Raw genomic sequence first — 13,573 nt, 5'->3', positions numbered from 1 at the left:
CCCTCACCTCCCACTGTAGCCTGGGGTACATCTCATCCAGTCCCGGCGACTTATCCAACTTGATGTGTTTCAAAAGCTCCAGCACACCCTCTTTCTTAATATTTACATGCTGGCAAACGTTGCCAAGGGCAAGTTCATCTCAGCACTGGTAGAAATGGGGGAACATTCCAGCTGTTTTGAGTTGCCATATAGACCTGAGACAGTGTGGGGTCTTTCCTGATTTCCCTTTGGATAATTTCTGCCATAACAGGGGGATTTTCAATTTGTATTAGGGAAAATATGTCAAGGGGAATGTCCTCTTCTGTAAATTTTTCAGGTATTTCATTTTCCACTAGTAAATGGGACAATCCATCAGCATTTCCATGATTAGTTATCCTTTTGAATTTGATGTTATAATTGTGTCTTTCAAGAAACAGAGCCCATCTCTGCATTCGTGTTGCTGCTATAAGTGAAACACCCTTCTGTGGATTGAAAGTGGACCCTAGTGATTGATGGTCAGTAATGAGGGTAAACTTGCTCCCATACAAATACTGGTTAAAACATTTTACACCACAATCCAGACTCAAAGCCTCTCCGTCAATCTGTGCATTATTTTTCTCTGCAGTGGTAAGGGAATGTGATGCAAAGACTATGGGGTGTTCACTACCATCACTTATAATATGTGACATGACTGCATCTACACCATAAGGTGAGGCATCACAGGCAAACTTCACTGGACAATGTGGGTCATAATGTGTGAGTACAATGTCTGAGATCACCTTTTTGAAAGCCACCTCACCCTGCCTTGCCCATTGTAAATTCTTCCCAATCTGTAGTATTGAGTTAATGGGTGGAGCACAGGAGTCAGGTTTGGCAGGAACCTGCTATACTAGTTGATAAATCCTGAAAAGGACCGCAACCATGATACATCCTTTGGCCTTGGGGCGTCCACCAGCTCTTGAGTTTTCTCAGCGCACTTGTGTATTCCTTGTGCATCAGTAATGTGACTAGAGTAAGTGAGGCATGGTTTAAAGCATTCACCCTTGTTGCATCATGCTCTGAGCCCATAATCTTTTAATGTCCTGAGATTTTGGTGATGTTCCTTCTCATCCTTACCAGTAGCAATGATGTCATCTGAGTGGCTGGGCAGCCTTGTGGCACTCCATTGCCTTCTGCCAGAGTGCAGATGCAGATTCCGCTCTATAAAATAATCCTATTGTAGCAATAAAGCCCTTTATGACTGCTTATGGTGAGAATACTTTGGAATTTTCTTCCATCTCCATCTGTAGGTAGGCCTCAGCTAAGTCCACTTTGCTGAAGTGTTTCTCTCCAGCGAGGTTTACAAAGATATCCTCTATCCTGGCCAGAGGGTGTTGATCTACTTTCAGTACTTAATCGATGGTGACCTTAAAATCGCCACAGATCTGGACGACCTAATCTTCTTGGCTACTGGGTCCATCAGCTCTACCCAACCTTGGAAAGAATTCCTCCAGCCTCCATGTGATCTAGCTCACTGGCTACTTTATCACAGATGGTATAAGGATCCAAACAGGCTTTACAAAACTTTGGTGTGGCATTTTCATTTAACACTATTGTAACCCCCTGGGTCGCCTCAGGCTCGCTCAGCTCATTCTCGTCTAGGGGGAGCAGCCTTCGGCCCCGCCAAACTGGGTAATCAGCTGGTGTGGAAGCTGTGTGATGTCCCCGCCTCGCCCAAAAACAGACAGTACACCATAAGTGATTAAATGAGTACAATTTATAGAGGTTACTATAACTAAGTGATTAATAATGATACAGTATATATGAAGAGAAAATATAAAGAAAAGGCACCAAACATCAAAGTCCAAACCACTTCGTGCACAACCATTGGAGCTCAATTACTGAAGTCTTCTGGCCACCATTCGATCCCCTCCGAACTCCTTGACTCGCAACTCAGGACCCTCCGAGTGGTCAACCAAGCACATCTAGCTTCATCCCCCCTCCTCGGAGTATCTCCTGGCCTCGGACCCCCGCTTGGGGTCCATTCCTCGCCCAGCTTACAGCATTGCGTCCTCTCTCTCAACCCCCTCGCGCCGATCTGCCCAAAAGCCCGTCAACAACTGCTTACAGACTCAGAAGAAAGAACATTAATCCCCATTTGATTTACAAAGGAATACCATTCTCGTTATCAGTAAATTTTAACCCAAACAAGCTTCCAGCACTCTCTCGCAACAAAGAAGCATTCCTGCTAGTTAACAAAACAAAGAAGCCCTTTTGATTACATACACAGTAACAAAGAAAAAAGAAGAAACCCCCTTTACACTATTTTACCCTTAAAATGTCTGTGTTTTCCATTGCCATCCTTGAACACTGTTGTGGCACTGTCCAGTACTTTTCTTAACTTGCTTTCAGTTTAATCTATTCCAGGGATGTGACATGCAAATAGTGGATGGATTTCAAATCAAGTTGTAGTTATCTCAGCTAACCATGGCCCAACAAGACTGGCCCTCTTGTTTTTACCACCTTCAAGCCCAATGTGGCTTGGTGTTTGTTGTATTTCATTGTTACAAATGTCATTCCCAGAGGAGTTATCTTTTCTCCAGTATGAGTTTGTATTTGGATATCTGCAGGTTTCAGTTCAGTATCTTGAAATGCCATTCAAACTCATTTTGTGGAATGACTAAAACAGTCGACCCAGTGTCCAATTCCATTTTAATTAATCTGCCGTTCACTTGTGGTGTAAGTGATGTTGCTTGTCATCTGTTAGTTTTTTACATTATATATCTCAAGGCTACCCAAGTCTGTATCCTTTTCAACGTCGTCAGATTTTTCAACAGCATGCAGATTAGTGCACTTTTTGAAACTTCAACTTGATTTTTTAATCATTATCTCTCTGCTGCGCAGATTTATTTTTGTCTGTTGGAGATGCTCTTTGTATGTGTCCTACTTTGTTGCACTTTCTGCAAGTTTTGCCTTTAAACCTGTATGTTCAGACAGACAAGTTTTTGTTTAGACGCTGCAATTTTGCTCATGCTCACTTTTAATTCCCGACTATAACTCAATTACATCTGTCTGTTGTAAACATTGACACAGCTATTTCAGTTGCTCTTTTAAATCTAAGTTGTGCATTAGTTAGGAGCTATTTTTGAATGCTTTCTTGTAAGATCCCACAAACTAAACAATCTCTTAGTGCTTCATTAAGCCCATCGTTGAACTGACAATGCTCAGACAATCTCTACGATTCAGCCATGTACTCCCCTTCCTTTTGATTCTGCTCATGGAACCTAAAAGTGTTCTGCAGTCAACGATGGTTTCAGTTCTAAACGTTCCAACTTAACTTTCACAATATCAGCAAAGCTATTTTTGGCTGGTTTGGTTGGAGCAGTTAGACTTCTAAGGAAACTGTATGCCTTTAAATCCTATGCACTCAGCAAAATTGACACTTGCTTCTCATCGGCTATTCAATTTGCTTTAAAATACTACTCGATTCACTCAGTGTATAATATCCAGTTATCTTTTGCACAAGCAAATGCATCAATCTTTCCAATATAGTCAGCCATTTCTGCTCTTTTTATGATTATTATTATCTGGTACTCACTGTTTATGAACCCATGAATTCTTCCATTTTCTGCATTTTTTAAAAACCTTGATCATCTTTCCTTTGGTGAAGAAAAATGCTACACTTTTTTAAACTCGATTGTTTCTTGCTGCACTTTTTAAAAACTTAAATGTCTCACTGTGCTTCAACAGGTAGGTGGTTATCTTCAGTTTGTTTTAAAAATACCTCGTCACCACTGTTATGTTTTGTAACCCCAAAACATAAAAACTAATTGAAAGGAGAACAAGAGAGCCGGGACTGCGAGTCTAACTTTGTTTTTACTTTAAGTGAGTTGCGCACATACGACGTAGAGGCATGATGATGTACGTCATTTACATACTTCTACATATAACCTGTATTGAAGTATTTAAACAAAGACTGCTTAATCAATAACACTTTTACAATATTGCTCAAATATTACTGAAATATTAAATACACAATTTCTGTTTTATTTCATGTTTCCAGCACCTGCAGTACTTTGCTTTGTGGTATAGATAGAATCATTTTTTTCTAACTTATTCACTTGCCATTGTTTGCAATAGTGCCTTGCAATAATTTACATGCACCAACAGTCAGAAATATTCTCAGTTTAACATTTCACTGTACTGATATATTCACCTAGATTAGTATGCTGAGATCTCAGGAGTGAAACTTAAACCGAAGTCAAGCAAGTTTGCACTGCTGGACTACAGTTGACACAATTCTATTATCATGCTTACTATTCTATTATCATGTTTACTCACTATTACCTTACATCTATGAAAGAATTTGACAGAGAATGCTTGAGAATTATAATACAGATGTATTTTACCTCTTAAGGCACCAAAAGTAAATTATTGTGAAGAAGGTGATGCTATATCTGTAATGATAAATTGCACTGACAAACATTATCTAATCCTTGAGTAAAAGGAATCTTAGGATATTAAGTCAGGATAATAACCCCATTTCAGTAGGTAACCTTGATTCAGATCTGCTTATACAGATTGGATTACTACAATATTCCAGAAGCAAAGGATCGAAAATATTTCATAGCCAAATATTTAAAAAAAACAAACAGAATGTTAAAGGAACAATAATGGCTTGTATTAACAATAGAAACAAGAAGTCATCGACCCAAAATTTTAATTCTGTTTTCTCTGTTTGACCTGCTGAGTATTTCCGACATTTTAAGCAACACACAAAATGCTGGTGGAACGCAGCAGGCCAAGCAGCGTCTAGAAGTACAGTCGACGTTTCGGGTCGAGACCCTTCATCAGGACTAACGGAAAAAAGAGATTTGAAAGTGGGAGGGGGAGGAGGAGACCCGTAATGATAGAAGACAGGAGGGGGAGGGATGAAGCTAAGGGCTGGGAAGTTGATTGGTAAAAGAGATACAAGGCTGGGTGGGGGGTATCATAGGACAGAAGGCCTTGGAAGAAAGAAAGGGGGAGGGGAACACCAGAGGAAGATGGAAACAGGCAAGGAGTTATTGTGAGGAAAAGAGAGAGAAAAAAATAAATAAATAAAAATTAGGGATGGGGTAAGAAGGGGAGGAGGGGCATTAACGGAAGTTTGAGAAATCTATGTGCATGCCAGCAGGTTGGAGGCTACCAGACGGAATATAAGGTGTTGTTCCTCCAACTTGAGTGTGGCTTCATCATGACAGTAGAGGAGGCCATGGATTGACATATCAGAATGTGAATGGGACATTTTATGTTTGTGTTTAGATCTCCACCTGAGGTAGTATTCTCATTTTAACGGATTTACAATTTGCATTGTCATCTTACTGAATGCCAGAACAGTAGTGAAATGCATGTTGTCACATCAGCCTTCGTTTCTTCTTCTCATTACTCTTGTTGGAAGTTTATTATATGTGCTGACATCAAGATAACTATCTTCCTACCCACTCAAGAAACATATTAACTGTAATAAACTGAAACATGAAAGTGATCAGTTATATGGAAGGTTGTCATCCTGTGTAAGGAAGTGTGTTCAGAAAAAGTCAGCATGCTTAAGAAAGAAAAGAAACCAAATAGAAAATGGAAGAAAAAGTTAATATGAAAATAAAAGAACAGGACTAGGCCATTCGGTCTCTCGTGCCAACTCTCCCATTCAATGAATTTGGGGATGATCTTATAGTTCCAATCCACATACTTGTATACTTTAATTGTCTTAATAAGACTGTAAGACATTGGAGCAGAATTAAGCCATTCGATCCATCAAATCTGCTTTGCCACTCAATTATAGCTGATTTATTTTCTCACACCATTCTCCTGCCTTTTCCCCATAACCTTTGATGTTTTTTCTAATCAAGAACCCATCAAACTCCACTTTAAATATGCCCAATGACTTAGTGTGGTGAACTACATACACCTGTCTGGACACGCCCCCCCCCCCCTCCCGCTGACTGCTCCTGTGGCTCCTCCCACCGACCCCGGTATAAAGGCAATTGGAGACACCGCCCCGGGCTCAGTCTCCAGGATGTAGTGTAGTGGTCAATTGCTGCTTGTTCTTTCTTCCAGCCAATAAAGGCCTATGTCCGTGTCCTCCCACCCACAGGAGCAGCAGATCACTACCTCGAACGCTCCACGGTAACTATGAACCCTGTACCCGAGGTGACACTGCGCACACCAAGCCCTACACAGACTCCTTCACGACACTCCTATACCGGGCGTCTTACACACGCATATACCAGGCTCCTCGCACACACGTGAGGGATCACTGATGCCTAGTGGGCTGACACCTCCAGTCAGGCCGGAACCAGCACAACCACCATCTCCGGTGCAATCACCACTGGTACCTGTGCAATCACAGCCAGTGCTATGTAGATCACAGCGACAGATTCAACGACCTGATAGACTTAACCTGTAAGTATACTTGTAAGAAACTTTGCCCCATGGGGACTCTCTTTTAAAACAAAGGTGGTGGGGGGGTGAATGTGGTGAACTACATGTACCTGTCTGGACATGCCCCCCCTGCTGACTGCTCCTGTGGCTCCTCCCACTGACCGTGGCTCTTCCCATGGACCCCGGTTTAAAGGCTTTTGGAGACACCGCCCCGGTCTCAGTCTCCAGGATGTAGTGTGGTGGTCAATTGCTGCTTGTTCTTTCTTCCAGCCAATAAAAGCCTATATCTCGCCTCACGTCTCCGAGAGTTATTGATGGTGTATCACTTGGCCTCCACAGTCATCTGTAGCAATGGATTTCACAGATTCACCACCCTCTAGCTAAAGAAATTTCTCATCTCTGTCTTTCTATTCTGTGGCTATGGCTTCTGGTTCTGGAGTCTCCCACTATTGGAAACATCCTCTCCGTGCCCACTTTATCTAGGTCTTTCAGTATTCACTAGATTTCAATAAGATCACCCCTCATTCTTCTAAACAATGAATACAGGCCCAGAGCCAACAAATGCTCTTCATATGTTAACTCATATTTCTGGAATCATCCTCTGGATCCTCTGGACCCTCTGCAATGTTAGCACATCTTTCTTAGGTACGATGCCCCAAATACAATATTCCAAATGTGATCAGACTAATGCCTTATAAAGCCTCAGCATTACATCTTTTTTTATATTCTAGTCCTCTTGAAACAAATGGTAACATTGCATTTGCCTTCCTTATTACAGGCTCAACCTGCAAGTTAACCTGCACTAGGACTCCCAAGTCCATTTGCACCACCAATTTCTGAATTTGCTTCCTGTTTAGCAAATAATCTTTATTCCTTCTAACAAAGTGCATGATCATATACACTCCCTACTCTTATTCCATCCACCATTTCTTTACACATTCTCATACATATGCATTGCAACAGAACATTGGTTGTTTGACCAAGCAACACTGTGAGATGCAAACAATTTCAAAACTAAGACCTGATGATGAGTGCTAAAAAACATCTGCTTAAATAGCTTTGGTGACCCGGAAGCTCCAAGCCCATCGGAATAAACTTAACAAGGTTAAATACTGTAATTAACCAATGTAATTAAACCACAGTTAACCAATTAAGGTGCTCCAGATTCAAGTGGAGACCAACACAGAGGCTGTGTACAAGAAAGGCCAGAGTTGCCTCTACTTCCTGAGGAGACTGAGGTCCTTTGGAGTATGTAGGCCTTTTCTTCACATGTTCTGCCAGTTAGTTGTCGCCAGTACAATCTTCTGCATGGTGCTGTGCTGGGGCAAAGGTATTACCATGGGTGATGCCAATAGGCTCAATAAATGGATGAAAAAGGCTGGCTCTTTTATAGGAGTCAAACTGGACACTCTGGAGGCTGTGGTAGAACAAAGGACTCTACAGAAAATCCTGGCAATTCTGGACAATGTTTCTCACCCTCTGCATGTCACCTTGGCTGAACAGAGGAGCATGTTTAGCAATATACTAAGACAAATGTGCTGCTGCAAAGAGCGGTATATGAGATCATCCTTACCCTCAGCCATTAGGCTCTATTATAGCCAGGGAAATGATGACCAGTCCTGTTAGACTGTTTGAGGTAACTTATTTTTTATTCCTTCTTACTTCTCTTTAATATTTGTAAATATTACAATTTGTAATGCTACTGTGACACTGTAATTTCCTTTGGGATCAATAAAGTATCTATCTAGAAACCTCAGAGCCCAACACTCTGGCTCCCTGCACTGGCCTGAAGAGCTCATTATAGAAAATGTCAATTTCATATCGATCCTTCCAAATGCTATAGGAATTTTGAATGTTTCAATAAAAATCAAGTCTAATTCTCTTAAATACTAGAGAGAAAAGACCAAGTTTGTCTGCTAATATGACCAATATGTATATCAAGAAATAATCAGATGAAATTTTATTGTATTCCCAACATTCCTATCTTCTCCCTTAGGAGGGGAGATAAGATCTGTGTGGTACTATAGGTGTAGTCTCATTTTGGGTTCGGTATAATTGAAACAAGATATTTCCACCATGGTAGTCAAGTCCTCATGAAATCAAGGATAAATCACCATTGCTTTCCTAAATGTTAGTTGTACTTTTGGATAAACTTTATTTGATCGGTATACAAGGATCTCCAGGTCCCTCTGAAAAGCAGCTCCTTTTGCTTTCTTACCATTTAAAAATATCTTGCTCTTCTGCCACTCCAACACATTATGATGTATTTACCATGTTCTTGCCTTTTCATTTAACCCATCTACCTGTCTGAAGTCTCTCTGCAGTCCTCACAGCTCAGACTGCCATTCAACTTGGTATTATCAGCAAACATGGGATAATTATCCTCTTCCAGGTTATTAATTAGCTTGTGAACAGCTGGAGCTCCAGCACAGATCCCTGCATCAACTCACTTGTTTACTGTTATAGGAAGGGTTTTAAAGTGAAATTTTTGAAAAAAATGTATTGCACAAGAAATATGTGCACACAGATTCTGCATTCTTTGGTGTAATGTGACATAGAATAATGAATTTTCAAATACTGTGATGGTGAGTCATTGCGACCCAAGTTTGATAAAGGCTTGTTATTAGATAAAAATCATACAATCCTTGAAGAGTTACTGATACGTACACACTTTGTAGAGATTTATACAAGGAGAAATTTACTGACAGTCAACGGCAGTCTTTTACCAAATTATTCCAATCTAACTTTTACTCTGCTTGATTCAACAACTAAATGATGCAGGCAACCATGTGGCCAGTGTGCGTGTCTATTCGTACTGTGAATTAGCATCTGCAGCTTGCAAGTCACCTCCTATGGCAAACACAGAACCGCACCCAAAATAGAAAATAAAATACCTGTAATATACTGATTCCGATACCTTGCTGAGTTACACTCCACACAGTTATTTTTAAAAGTTCAGTGCTCCAAGCTTTCACTTTTATGTTGCAGATAAGAACACAAATTACACGTGAATGCCTCTTTTGAGTGTGCTTTAGAGGAATGTAACAACCTGATCAAAAGTTAAGAGTAGTAATTAAAAATTGACTTTGATAAATCCTTTCAAGTTTACAATACTTTCTGAGATGGATTCCTTTAAAACCTGTAAAAAGGACTCAATAATTCTAAGCTTCTTGTCAGAATAAAGTATCTTTACATCTATTTGACCGGGAAATCTAATTCCTTTAGGATTTCAAAGTCAATACAGAAAGCTCACATTCATCACGTGCCCTTGGTTGGTAATTGTTTCATTCATTGGCTGGTTCCTGATGCGGCTTTCCTGATAAACTAAAAGTGAATAGCCACAGGGAGAACTCCAGCACTCTTGGTGAATCAATTCCTCAATAATCCATGTAAACCTTCATTTTTATAATAAATTGTCAGAATGGTGTTTTTGTGTGTTACTCAGGTACTCTTGGCCTATGTGCTATGCAGTGGTGGTGATGGAGAGCAGGGATGTATAGAGGAGATGATGCTGTCCTCAGGTTAAAAAAAGGGTTATTTCGATTTATTGGACTCTTGGACTGCATCATTGTGAGAATTGCATGTAAGCTTTTTTTGCGCTTTTTACTCATTACAAGTAAAATATTACTGATGCCTTCACTTTCCATCCTTCCTATGAATGAACTTTGTATTTTTCAGATATTTATTTTAGAGATACAGTACAAAACAATGCCTTCCAACCTTTTAGCCATGCCACCCAACAACCCACTGATTTAATCCTAGCCTAATCATGGGACAATTTACAATGACCCATTAACCTACTAACTGGTATGTCTTTGGACTGTGGGAGGAAACAGGAGCACCTGGTGGAAACCCACAGAAGCAACAAACAAACTTTCTTACAGAGGACACGGAACTGAACACTGAACTCTGATGTCCAGAGCTGTAATAGCAGCATGCTAACCACAATGCTACCGTAGGGCCCTATAATAGCTTATTCACGGCTAAATCACTGATCCTGACAACATAATGCAAGAAGTGAACAGCTTCCAATACCAAAAAATATGTATCAAGCACAGAATCAGAGGATAGTAATAATACAATCTTGATGAAGTCAAGAAAGATTTTTTTCTTTTGGATACCAAATAACTTGCATTTTTGTCATTTTATTTCAGATTTGAAATATTTGTGTTGCTTTAATGTAAATCATTACCATCTCATGTGATATGCTTCACCTGGCTCTGCAAGTGACTTAGGATCATGGGAATGGGAAGAGGCTATTGTATACTCAGGTTGGCTCATCTCGTCAACATCAGAGTTTATTTCAAATTCACCAGTTACTCCAGTTTCATACTTTAATACGCTCACCAAATAAAAGTTGATAAACTCAGCCTAGTGAACTTCCATTGAGACAATATTAACACAGCTTTTTTGAATGAGCTCTAAAATCAAAACTCCCTTGATGTGATAATTTAATGCCAGTAAGATAAACTGAGCAATGGCCATTTTAGTATTTGAGACAGAGTGCACTCATCATTCCTCATTGTCATTAGATTGAAATGGCAATGCTGCCTAACCAAGTTATTTGAGGCTATTTAAAGTTGTCATTGTTTCTGGGATGTTTAATGATTTGCCAGTATTTTACTTACCGGTATTGTAGCTACATACAACATAGGGGATATGTTACTTCCTGCTTATTCTACTTGTCATTGTATACTGCTGTTAAACATAAACTAGGTCTTACTGCAATAAAGTCAAGGTGCACTGGGGGTATTGTTTTTATTTCAGATTCCTGTATACATGGTACACTGTTTTTGTGTGTTTTTCAATAACTGTTTTTTCTCTTGTAGCTAAACTGCACTTTCCATTATTTTAACCATTGAAATCAGCCACACAGATCAGCATAAGAATAAACCACAGCTTTGATCAAGATCTATTTATCAGGTCAATATGTCTAATAAGCTAGCTAACAAACTGAACATTATTCATTGATGGATGACCTCTTTCATGATGACTTGTACTATGGGTTTTAAATAACTACAAGAGTAGAGAATGCTTGTGTGTGATTTAAACTGTTAATTGATATGATCAACTCAACAATAATAAAGAGCATACTAATAGTGCTATAAATCACCCTACACCACAGAACTAAGAACTGAATAATACTAACACTGGCCAGTAGATAGCTCTGTTAGTTCAAAATTTAACAACACAATTTGCAGAGCAGAGAAACTGTAAGCAATTGTCTAAGTCTGGTAGAATCTGTTCTGGGTATATTCTCTTCCAGTAATATTTGAAAAACATTGATCATAAAGTACTTCTGTAGAAATGTTGATGTAGCTGCTTATTATTAATATATTTCCCCAATTCAGATTATAATGAAGAAATAAACACAATTAATAGATGGGATTCAAAAACACTATATGAGATTATTTTTCTTCGGTTTCTGGGTCATGGGAATTGCTGGGATGAGCAGGATTTATTGCTCATCCGTACATGCCTTTGAGAAAATGGTGACGAGCCACTTTTTGAACTGTTGTATTTCCGGAGAAGGTACTTCCATGAGGTTCTTGAAGTGAAATTTCCAGGATTTAGACCAAGCAATAATGAAAGATTAGCAATATATTTTAAATTTCTGACACCTCTCTTTCCTTTCTTGATCTCCCTTGTCTCTCTCTCTGGAGATAGTTTATCTACTGATACTTTAAAAAAAAACTCTGATTCTCAAACTTACTTGGACTATACCTCTTACTACCCTGTCACTTGTAAAAATGCCATCCCCTTCTCTCAATTCCTCTGACTCCACTGCATCTGCTCTCAGGATGAGACTTTTCCTTTTTCCACCATCAACACTGTCTTCACCCTTACCTCTTCCTTTTCGTGCGTCTCTATCCTCACTCTATCCTCCCGCCACCCCACCAGGGATAGGTTCCTTGTCCTCATCTATCAGCCCAGTAGTCTCTGCATCCAGCACATAACTCTCTGTAACTTCTGCCATCTTCAACAGGATCCCACCATCAAGCACATCCTTCCCTCCCCCACTTTCCACTTGGATTGCTCCCTACGCAACTCCCCTGTCCATTTATCTCTCCCCACTAATCTTCCTCTTGGTATTTATCCTTGCAAGCGGAACAAGTGCTGAAACTGCTCTGACACCTCCTCCTTCACTTCTATTCGGGGTCCCACACAGTCCTTCCAGGCGAGCTGACACTTCACCTGTGGGTCAGTTGGGGTCATCCACTGTATCTAGTGCCTCCTGTATATTGGTGAAACCTGAAGTAGATTAGGATCTCCCAGTGGCCACCTTTTTCAATTCTACTTCCCATTTCAAGCCAACATGTCAGTCCATGGCCTCCTCTACTGCAGCAATGAGGCCACACTCAGGCTGGAGGAGCAACACTTGATATTCCATCTGGGTAGCCTCCAACTTGATGGCATGAACATTAATTTCTCAAACTTTTGGCAATTGTCCCCCTACCTTCACCATTCCCATTTCCGTTTTCCCTCTCACCTTATCTCCTTACCTGCCATCAGTTCCCTCTGGTGCTCCTCCTTCTTCCCCTTCTTCCATGGTCTTCTACCCTCTCCTATTGGATTCCCCCTTCTCCTGCTCTTTATCCCTTTCACCAATCGACTTATTGGTGAAGTAGATGTATTTTGCATGTTTATTCACTCCTCACCTGCCACAAACACATTCTGACAACTATGTCCCACAGGACTTGGCCAGTTCCATCAAAATAGCTGCCAGTAGGCACTCCACATTGTGGTCACAGGTATATTGCAGCCAGCGTCATTCTGTTCTCTTTCTATCTTTAGAGTTCCTTCCCAAGTTTGTTCATCAGTTGAAAAAGGAAGCCAGGTAGTAATCAGGGGAAGTTTTCCTTGCCCATGTTGATATGTTAAAAGCTCCCAGGACAACTGCCTCATTAATATTTTGTAAATTCCATATTATTAACTGCATTTAACTTTCACAGATGTCAGGGTGGCATCTGAACTCAGTTTCCTGGACAATCAGTCCAGGCCTTTGGATTACTAGTTAAATAACTTAACTGCTGTGATCTTACACAATGATATTTATTAAGCAGTATATCTTGAATTTAAAAATAACTTTTGCTATTGAGTGCAACTATACTCCTCTATTGCAAAAAAAAATCCCAGAACATACTTGCATAATGTGTTGAAGGAACCAAAGCAAAATCAAACTACTGGGTGA

The sequence above is a fragment of the Hypanus sabinus genome, chromosome 3 (assembly GCF_030144855.1).
Source record: "Hypanus sabinus isolate sHypSab1 chromosome 3, sHypSab1.hap1, whole genome shotgun sequence".
Taxonomy (NCBI): Eukaryota; Metazoa; Chordata; class Chondrichthyes; order Myliobatiformes; family Dasyatidae; genus Hypanus; species Hypanus sabinus.
The sequence above is the reverse complement of the archived record's forward strand: the minus strand, read 5'-3'. Positions refer to the sequence as shown.